The 9792-nt window shown below is 36.4% G+C and overlaps 1 long non-coding RNA gene across 1 annotated transcript; it reads left to right on the forward strand.

The window, feature by feature from the left end:
• Positions 1–2529: 2529 nt before the first annotated feature.
• LOC149081356 (uncharacterized) lies at positions 2530–4630 on the forward strand. The gene is made up of 3 exons (XR_016193362.1): positions 2530–2601; positions 3580–3591; positions 4611–4630. It is a non-coding gene; the product is annotated as an uncharacterized LOC149081356 (long non-coding RNA).
• The last annotated feature ends 5162 nt before the right edge of the window (positions 4631–9792 follow it).

A 9792-nucleotide genomic window follows, 5' to 3' on the forward strand; every position in this document is an offset into this window, starting at 1 on the left:
TTTTCGAAGTTTCAAAACAATTTGACATAAATTTAGCATGTTTCGCTTTGCAATTAATGTAAATTTCCAATTAAATAACTTTCTGATTATGTAAATTAATTGTGTTAGTTATATCAAAATAATTAATAATTATAATTGTGGGTTACTTCGTGTACCATGTGACGAAAAAAATTATAAAAAAATTAATTTTTTTATATTTTTAAAAAAATTGCTTCTGTTCATGGTCAGCAAAAAAAAAAAAATTCAGATAGAAAATTAGAATAAAAATTCTGAAAATTTAATTTTTGAAAAATCATAAAATATAAAATTTCATTTTTAAAGAAATTTTGAGAAATACTATGACATTCATTAGATCTTTTAGTTCCCAAAAATGTTCACTTCATACAAAAATTTGAATGGAAATTATTTGAATTTTCTTTTATTTAAACGAAGCATTGTTCAAATGAAACAACGTCAATCAAAAATGGGTTATGTACAGCTTGCATCAAATGAATATAAACCGCTTTCATCTCCATCTATTCCATAAACAACATGATTCGCATGAATTTTCTTGAAATATTGAAAGCCGGTGTCATCTACCTTTGATTAATTCTTTCCCATTAAAAAAAAATTCTCTGTCTGATCACATTTGTGTGAACAGCAGTATTTTTTGATCTACTTTTTGTTTCTTTTTCCCAATTCATTCTTAAAATTTCGATTAACTTTCGACGCACCCGGTACATAAATTTCTTCTAATGAGACTTCTATGTTAATTTTTTTCTTTTCGTCTATATTTCAGGTGGTAAGTAAATGAACCCTTTACGACTTTTCGAACCATGGTTATGTCTTCTCTAAAAGAAAAGAATACCGGAAGGAAAATGCCTTAAAAGTTCCATAAAAACAACACCCTGTGCATACAAATGCGAAAAATATTTAAAACACATACTTTATAATGTGTGGTTTCATTACCAAAATCAGTACCTTACTTGTTTGTGGTGACTTCGTTACATTAATCTCTTTCGCTTAATTTCCAAGTCCTGATCAAAATTATTGGCGAAAAATATATTAATGGCAGAAATAATATACGGACTGGCAAGAAACATGTAAATGGGAGAAAAAATAATTTGTCAGTCTCAAATTAAGAATAATTTGAGAAAATTTTTAAAAAAATAAAAATAAATACCATAAATATAATCTATGCGCTGGTGAAAAAATAACAGCATAAATAGTAAAAATAAGTAAATTAAAGAAAATTATTTTTTGGCCCGACAACAAAATAGATAAATGAGAGAAATAATTTCTGGATAAGCAAGAAATTAATAAATGGGAGAGATAATTTTTGGGCTGGCAAAAAAAAAATAAATAAAAGAAAATTTCTGGACAAGTAAAAAGTGAATAAATGGGTGAAATAATTTTTAGGCTGAAATAATTTGTTTCTGGATTAGTAAAAAAATAAATAAATGGGCAAAATAATTTCTGGATTAGTAAAAAAGAAATAAATGGAAGAAAACTCTGGATTAGTAAAAAATAAATAAATGGGCAAAATAATTTCTTGATTAGCAAAAAATAAATAAATGAGGGAAATAATTTATGGATTAGTAAAAATAAATAAATGAGGAAATAATTTCTTGATTAGCAAAAAATAAATAAATGAGGGAAATAATTTATGGATTAGCAAAAAATAAATAAATGAGGGAAATAATTTATGGATTAGTAAAAATAAATAAATGAGGAAATAATTTCTGGATTAGCAAAAAATAAATAAATGAGGGAAATAATTTATGGATTAGTAAAAATAAATAAATAAGGAAATAATTTCTTGATTAGCAAAAAATAAATAAATGAGGGAAATAATTTATGGATTAGCAAAAATAAATAAATGAGGGAAATAATTTATGGATTAGTAAAAATAAATAAATGAGGAAATAATTTCTTGATTAGCAAAAAATAAATAAATGAGGGAAATAATTTATGGATTAGCAAAAAATAAATAAATGAGGGAAATAATTTATGGATTAGTAAAAATAAATAAATGAGGAAATAATTTCTGGATTAGCAAAAAATAAATAAATGGAAAAAAAATTTCGGACCGGCGAAGAATAAATAAATGAGGGAAAATTGCTGCAGAAATTGATTATTGATTATTATTATTAATTATTGATGAAAATTGATTAGTAAAAATACATAAATGAAAAATAAATAAATGGGAGAAATTTATATGAACGACCAAAAAAATAAATGTGAAAAATGATTTCGAGCTTTGCTTGTTCTTGGGTCAGATTAATGAAAACCAATGCAGGGAAAGTACAAGATTTAAAATCAAAATTTATATGAGACTACATATATGAATTCGGTGAAGTAGAGTGCAGCGTAATGGAAATACGTAGTTTCATACAGAGCCGATAAATGTGAGTCAGCAATGCGTACTCTGCTACACACATTACATGCATTGTGTTATCAGTGTTTTACCTAATGTAAATAGGTAATACTAATAATACCTTAATTAAGTTTTATGCATACATAGTATTCATTTATTTGTATTCTCAAGTGTAAAATTTATTAAACAATATTTATACTAATGCAAATCGTAAATTTCTTTCATTCTTACAGGCTGTGTTAGAGGTGAGTTTTACATTCTTATCCTATTCTTACGTGAATTATCACCTTCTCTCTCTTCTCTCATAACTTAATAAATTTATGGATATTCAATTCAAAAAAAGAAACAAATTCACTTAATAACCTGCCGCTATTTGAATATATCTTATTACAGGGTGTTCCATGTGTTAGTAAATAGTTTAAAAATTCATAAAAATTGAGGGAATTGGTGTATTTGAATGCAGTTTGCGAAAAACGTACTCTCGGGAAGTGGGATTTTTTTTTTTTTTTTTTTTGACAGGAAAAATAATTAGTTCGGATTTCTATCGAAGGATGGCATTGTACAGAAGAAAATCACTGGAAATATGCAAATCAGGGTCATAAAATCCAGGGTGTGCGATTAAAAATTCATTTCTGAATTTTTCTTTAACAGGCACTTATATAAGGTTTCATTGCGATGTTAACATTGGTGGATTGGTGAAGTTGTTTCACCCCAGTCACGAATCACCGGCATAATCTTTACGAATGTTTCGGACAGAGACAAGGTCGAAGAAAGATTCCGGTGCTTTCACTCCTGCCGATATGACGTGCAACGACCTCTATCGACAAAAATTTCAATAATTTTTTTCCTGTAACGAAAAAATCCCCTTACGTGAGACTAACTTTCTTCGCAAACCACATCAAATACTCTATCCTCCCCCCCCCCCCCATTTGCTAGCATGCCGGGAGTACCTGCATTTCCCGGCATGTGAAATCTATCATCCGCAAACTGAACCAAAATATAGGATTTAATAAGAATTTACACCTAAGACCAATTTATACTATAACAGTTTTATAAAACCTGAAAAGTGCGACCAATAATTGCATCGGTAACATCCGAGCGAATGTAACCAATAGGCTTATTGGTTGTTTTTTTTTTCAACTTTTGTAAAAGATCTTTTATCAAATTTTTATGGCCTAACGTACAACATTTGCTTCATATTGATCATTTCTCTATTTTCACAGGGCCTTCTTGGTGTAAGTATCTGAATCTTATCTCATCTGGTGCGACATTAATTAATTCTCTCGACATAATGGTAAATTTCACTTAACAAACAAGGCGTTCGAGCTATATATATAGGTATGTTACTGCCAAAGCCCAAAATTGGCCAATTCGCGACGGAGACGGCCACTTTGCGAATTGACCGATTTCGTTAAATATTGACCCAGCCATTTCGTGAAGTTGCCGATGATCCCTGACCAAAGTCCGATAGCAGAAGATATGATTCGGGATCATCGTCAAGTTGGCGTATTTTTCCGTGATAATTATATCCACGTAAGTTATCGCAATCCATCAAACCCCAGTAACGATGCGGTAATCATTTTTTTCCCTACAAAATTTGGCAGGAAAAAACTAAATGTTTATGTAATTATTTTTCATAGTTATTCTCTCGTTACTTGGAGCTAATCTAATACAGCTGCTGTTTATAGACATGTATCACACGTTGGCGATTAAAAAAATTGGATTTGGCTCCTTCCAGGCAGTATTACATCAGCACATCGAGCTTTGACCGAGGTGCTATAGCAAGATAGACTCGCTAATGTGTTCTCGACGTGGTAAATGAATCGAATGAAATATCCATCTAGCAGTTAGTTACATCAGCATTGACACTTTTTTGCTAAATACTGTCAGATAAATGTGTGTCAGTGCCCTCTATTCAGCAGTTAAATTGCGAACTAATTTTTTTACTGATTTTTTCTCCCCTCTCTTGTGTATGTATTATTACAACGTATACATTCAGAGCAGATGAGCGATTTCCGATGAAATCTGTTCACACACAAGAATTGTATCTAATCACAGAATATAATGTAATTTACGTGTATTCTATTGATAAAAACGCTTTTTCAATCACTCTCCTCCACCAAACGTTCCACGAATTTTCTGTCTCAATTATTTCAACCAACATTCCACGTCATTTTAATAAATGTTCCAGAAATATCAGTGGTATGTTCATGCTATAAAATCTTAATGGAATTCATTGAATATTTATTTACAGGGTGTAGTTGGCGGTGCTGTAAGTATTGACTTGAAAACTGTACGATTTTTCTCGAACGATATATTATATGCCACTAGTTATAATACCCGGCGTTGCCCGGGTTTTCTTCAATGAGGCTTTTTGGATCACGTGATCCCTCTTTCTTTAAAGGACATACAAACTATGTCCGCGTTAACCAATATATCGACTTCCTGCGCGATTCATGAAATAAACAAATCTAGATTTAAAGAAAGGTAGAAATGAATACATTCCCCCCCTTTTTTAAGTATTTTGATTCCCCCCCCCCCTCCCTGAACTTCAAGTTATCCATCTGCATGCTTCTGCTTCAAAAAATGCTCATTTAAAGTTGTGCAATTTCTTCTGTATACTTTACGGGCCCATAATTAATTTCAAAACAATCTAAACTACATGAATTTATGCAGTTGAATATCAAAAGACAATACGGAGACAATCATTTTCATGCTTGAGATGAGAAGATGCAAATATATAAAAATTTGACATCAATGTTATTGCATGGATATCCAACTCAAAAAAAAGTAGATCCGGCAAATTACTTTATATTTAATCTCCTGGGCTTCGTATATCTTTAAGCGAACTCAATATTTCAGAAATAGAGAATTCAATGCAATTTTTAAAATTATTGATGTGGCAGGAAACCCCCCCCCCCACTATATGTGTATATATATATATATATAATCTACTCTATAATATAAAATCACAAACTCTAAAAGGGCCTGTTGCTAAGCAACCGAGTGACGGAAGCGGGTGAAGTTTTTGAGTGACGGAAATCTGTTACGTTTTTGTGTTACGGAAGTCGGTTACGATTTTGGGTCAAGTATTCATTTAACTCTAGCGCATATCGGGACCCATTTGACCCATCGGGACCATGTTATGTGCATGTACCGAGAGGCTTCTGCATCCTACAGCAGAGCCCTTAGGCTAGAATTTAGATTTCGAGCCCCCAAACCAGCTTTTCAGGGGCCCCTCTGTGATTAATTTAAAGTGTGAAAAATCAAAAAGTGATAAGAATCGTTGTGGCCCCTATCAGCCCTGCACTTGTGGGGGGGGGGGTCCATGACGACAGGTATGTATATGTATAATATACACACAACCGCAGTGCTCCCAACACAGGGTCGGGGTACCCGGGGGAGATTTCACGTATAAGTAAAAAGTTTTCATTTCCAGGGGCCCTTGATGGATCTCATTGTTGTCTTGCTGCTTTAACGTTGAAAAATTTCGATAGCGGAAGCAAAAGATATATCCAGTCTGGGGCCCCACCAAAAGTATGCGAATTGCTGTCCCGGGTAATTGGTTGGGGCCCCGGATTTTATTCGTTGGTGAAACGAATACAAATTAATATTTTTCATGGCACTCGCTCCGGGGGATGACCGACAAGCTTCCAAGTCGGGGGCCCCATGTTTACAGGTTTCATTTTGGGGGCCCTGGATTTTATTCGTTGGTAAAACGAATACAAATGAAAATTTTTCATGGCAATCGCTCCGGGGGGGGGGGAGACCGACAAGCTTCGAAGTCGGGGGCCCATGTTTACAGGTTTCATTTTGGGGGCCCTGGATGAATCTCATTCTTTTCTGTTGTAGAATTTGCAACGCCGAAGCCCGAGATATAGCCAGTCTGGGGCCCCACTAAAAATCTGCGTATTGTGTCCCCGCTATTGGATGTGGGGCCCTGGATTTTATTCGTTGTAAAATTGATAAAAATGAAAAATTCTCACAGGGGGGTGCCCGACAAGCTTCCAGGTCAGGGCTCCATGGAAATGTTGGTAGGTTGTAACTCGGTGCGCCTGGATGTATCTCATTGATTTTTGTGGTTTAACATTGTAAAATTTACAACACATCGGTAGCCCAAGATATATCCAATGTTGGGCCCCACTGAAATTCAGCGAATTGAATCTGGGGACCCCCCCATGGGGAAGTTTTCTGGGGGTACTTGAGGAATTTCATTTGTTTTTTGTTGCTTTATTATTATTTTTATTAAAATTCGCTTCTTCAGTAAGCTCTGGTGCTTTCACACGTCCCTTTGCCCCTTTCCATAGCACGCTGATGAAGTGGGACGAAATAAACAAGATATGTTGGGAAGAGAAGTTGGGGGGGGGGGGGGTTAGCTGCCAAAGGGGCATACATTCTAGGCCCCCCCCCCAGTATGTATATATATATATAAATTCCCGCATTTCTACAGTAAAATCGGCAATTTAACACTGATTTCTATCGGGATCATCCTTTGCTTTCAAAGTGATGCTGATGATGATTTTGACAACTAATGTCAAAGAGTGACAAACCATTATAAAGCAATAAACTATCATACATAATACTAGCAGCATTAAAGAAGTGACAAACCATTGTAAAGGCACATACACGTCTGAAACGCATTGCTAGGGAACCACGGTAACCAAAGTAAACGTTCGGAGAGTGATTCTTGAGGCCCAGAAACCATTGTTGCCCGACAATTTTTCGCCCATTTAGGGCACATGCCCAGGTCTGAAAAACACTTTTAAAGTAGCCTATCGTTCAAGTCGGGTCCCATGGGGTATGTATGCAATATTTGGTGACGATCGATCTAAAATTGTAGATTTGTATAGAGAACATACACACAGATAGAAAAAATCAATTTTATATATACAGATTTTTTTATAAAGAGTGGTTGATTACGTAAGCACATCATTCAAAACCCACTTCCCATCGCTTGTGATCGAAAGTCAGCAAAACCCGAACCCCCCCCCCCCCCATCGATGCTGACGTAATACTTGAATGATCCCTGATATATTGATTCGCTTATCACCATCGTTTATAGTGTGCAAATGTCAAGCGACGTGAATGATGGATTTGGCTCTCGAGATTTCACCTGCGACGTTTCGTGAATGCAATTTCGTCCCAGGTACATTTGGCCCCCGGAAGTTTCACCCCTGACATTTCGCCTGTTCTGACCATATGAGCGACAAAGTGAGTGGCCCCATGAATGATCAGTTGAATTGGACACTTATTCCCTGACATTTCTCCTCTGACAATAGAGTGGCCATATGAGTGAACATATGAATGATGATGTGAGTGGCCGTATCAATGATCAAGTTGAACATTTACCACTGACATTTCGCCTGCACTAACCATATGAGCGACGGAGTGAGTGACCCTATGAAATATCACGTGAGTGGGACATTTATCCCCGATATTTCATCTGCACTGGCCGATTGAGTGAACGTATGAATGATTGTATATATGAACGGTTAAATAATGGTATGAGTGACCAGTGAGTCACCCTAAGAATGATCAAATGAGCGGGACATTTCACTTGCCCTGACCGAATGTGTAACCACATGAGTGAAAATATGAATGATTGTATGAGTGACCAAGTCAGTGACCATATGAGTGATCAAGTGAGTTGGACATTTAATCTGTCGCATTCTGCCTGCCCTGACCATATCAGCGACCGTATGAATGACTGTATGAGTTAACATACGAATGATAATATGATGGTACTCATACGGTCACTCACTTGGTCATTCATACGGCTGATCACTCAGTAACTCACTTGGTCACTAATATGGTCAATCACTCAGTGACCCACTTGGTCACTCATAAGATCAATCACTCACTCACTTGGTCACGCATACGGTTAGTCACTCGGTGACTCACACGGTCAATCACTCAATCACTCACTTGGTAATTCATATGGCAGTTATTCACTCACCCCCCCACTCTCAGGCAATCACTCGGTCACTCCCTTGGTCACGCATATGGTCAGTCACTCATGTGGTCAATCACTCGGTCACCCATATGGTCAGTCACTCATGTGGTCAGTCACTCAGTTTTCCACTTGGTCATGCATACGGTCAGTCACTCGGTCGCTTATACAGTCAATCACTCGTCACTCACTTGATCACTTTTGCCGTCAATCACCTTGTCACTCACACAGGCAATCACTCACTTGTACACCCACTTGATCACTTTTGCCGTCAATCACCTTGTCCCTCAAACAGGCAATCACTCTCTTGTACACTCACTTGGTCACTGGTAAGGTCAATCACTCGGTGTCTAACTTGGTCACACATCACACTTAAGCATTTATAAGGTCATTCATATGCTCACACTCTCTCACACAGTCAAGTTCAAATTCACACATTTGATTACTTACTTGGATATTCATACGGTCACTCACTTAAGCATTCATAAGGTCACGCTTTTGGTCATCATACATTCATTCGCTTAAGCATTTATAAGGTCACTCTCTTGGGCATTCATACGGAGACTCACTCAGAGTCAAGTGCACACTCACACATGATCACTCACTTGGTTACTCATTCAGCCACTCACTTATTCATTCATTCAGTTATCCACTTCGTCATCTATATGGTCACTCACTCACTCATACAAACAATTACTTACTCACTTGGTCACTCACATAATCACTTGGTTACTCAAACACTCACTCATAAGGTCACTCATACTTGCAGAGCAGGCGAAATGTAACGAGGACAAAACATTCCAGAGGCGAAAGGCGAAATGCCGGAGTATACGGTCGCTCACGCATTTACTCACTAATTTGATATGTTCACTAACCCTTAACTTAATAACCTATTTGTTGATGAACTCGCTTACTCAGTTGCTCACTCACTATCGTAATTCAACTAAATGCTCACAAAATCGCTAACTGACAGGTTCATTCCTCATTTACTCGCTCGCTCTCTAACAAGCCCATTCAATCTCTCCTCGCTCGATCATCAGCATGCTCAAACATTCAACTCTCACTCACCAGCTAATCCACTCACTCATTTGTTCACTGGATTAGTTACCCACTGGCCAACTAATGTGGCTCACTCACTTACTGAATCACTCGCTCATTTGTTTACTCATTAATTCACTTACTCACTTGCCCACGAAGTCATTCACTCGGTTACTCAGTTGCTCACTAACACGTTAGATCGATTGCTCAATAACGCGATCATGATAAACATCCTCATTCGCTTGCTTCTAAATAAGTCACTCACTCACTTTTTCACCTGAGTAACTCAACCGATTTTTCCCCTATTCAATAACTCACTCACTCACTTGTTCGCTCACTTGCTCACGAACATGCTCACTCAATCAATAACGGTCTCTATTATTTGCGCACTAACACTTGCCCACTTCGTTACTTACTCACTCATTCAATCTCTCACTCTCTAACTAGC

The sequence above is a fragment of the Pholcus phalangioides genome, unplaced genomic scaffold (genome assembly GCF_987345545.1).
Source record: "Pholcus phalangioides strain wild (caught in Gottingen) unplaced genomic scaffold, Ppha-v1.0 ptg000010l_1, whole genome shotgun sequence".
Lineage (NCBI taxonomy): Eukaryota > Metazoa > Arthropoda > Arachnida > Araneae > Pholcidae > Pholcus > Pholcus phalangioides.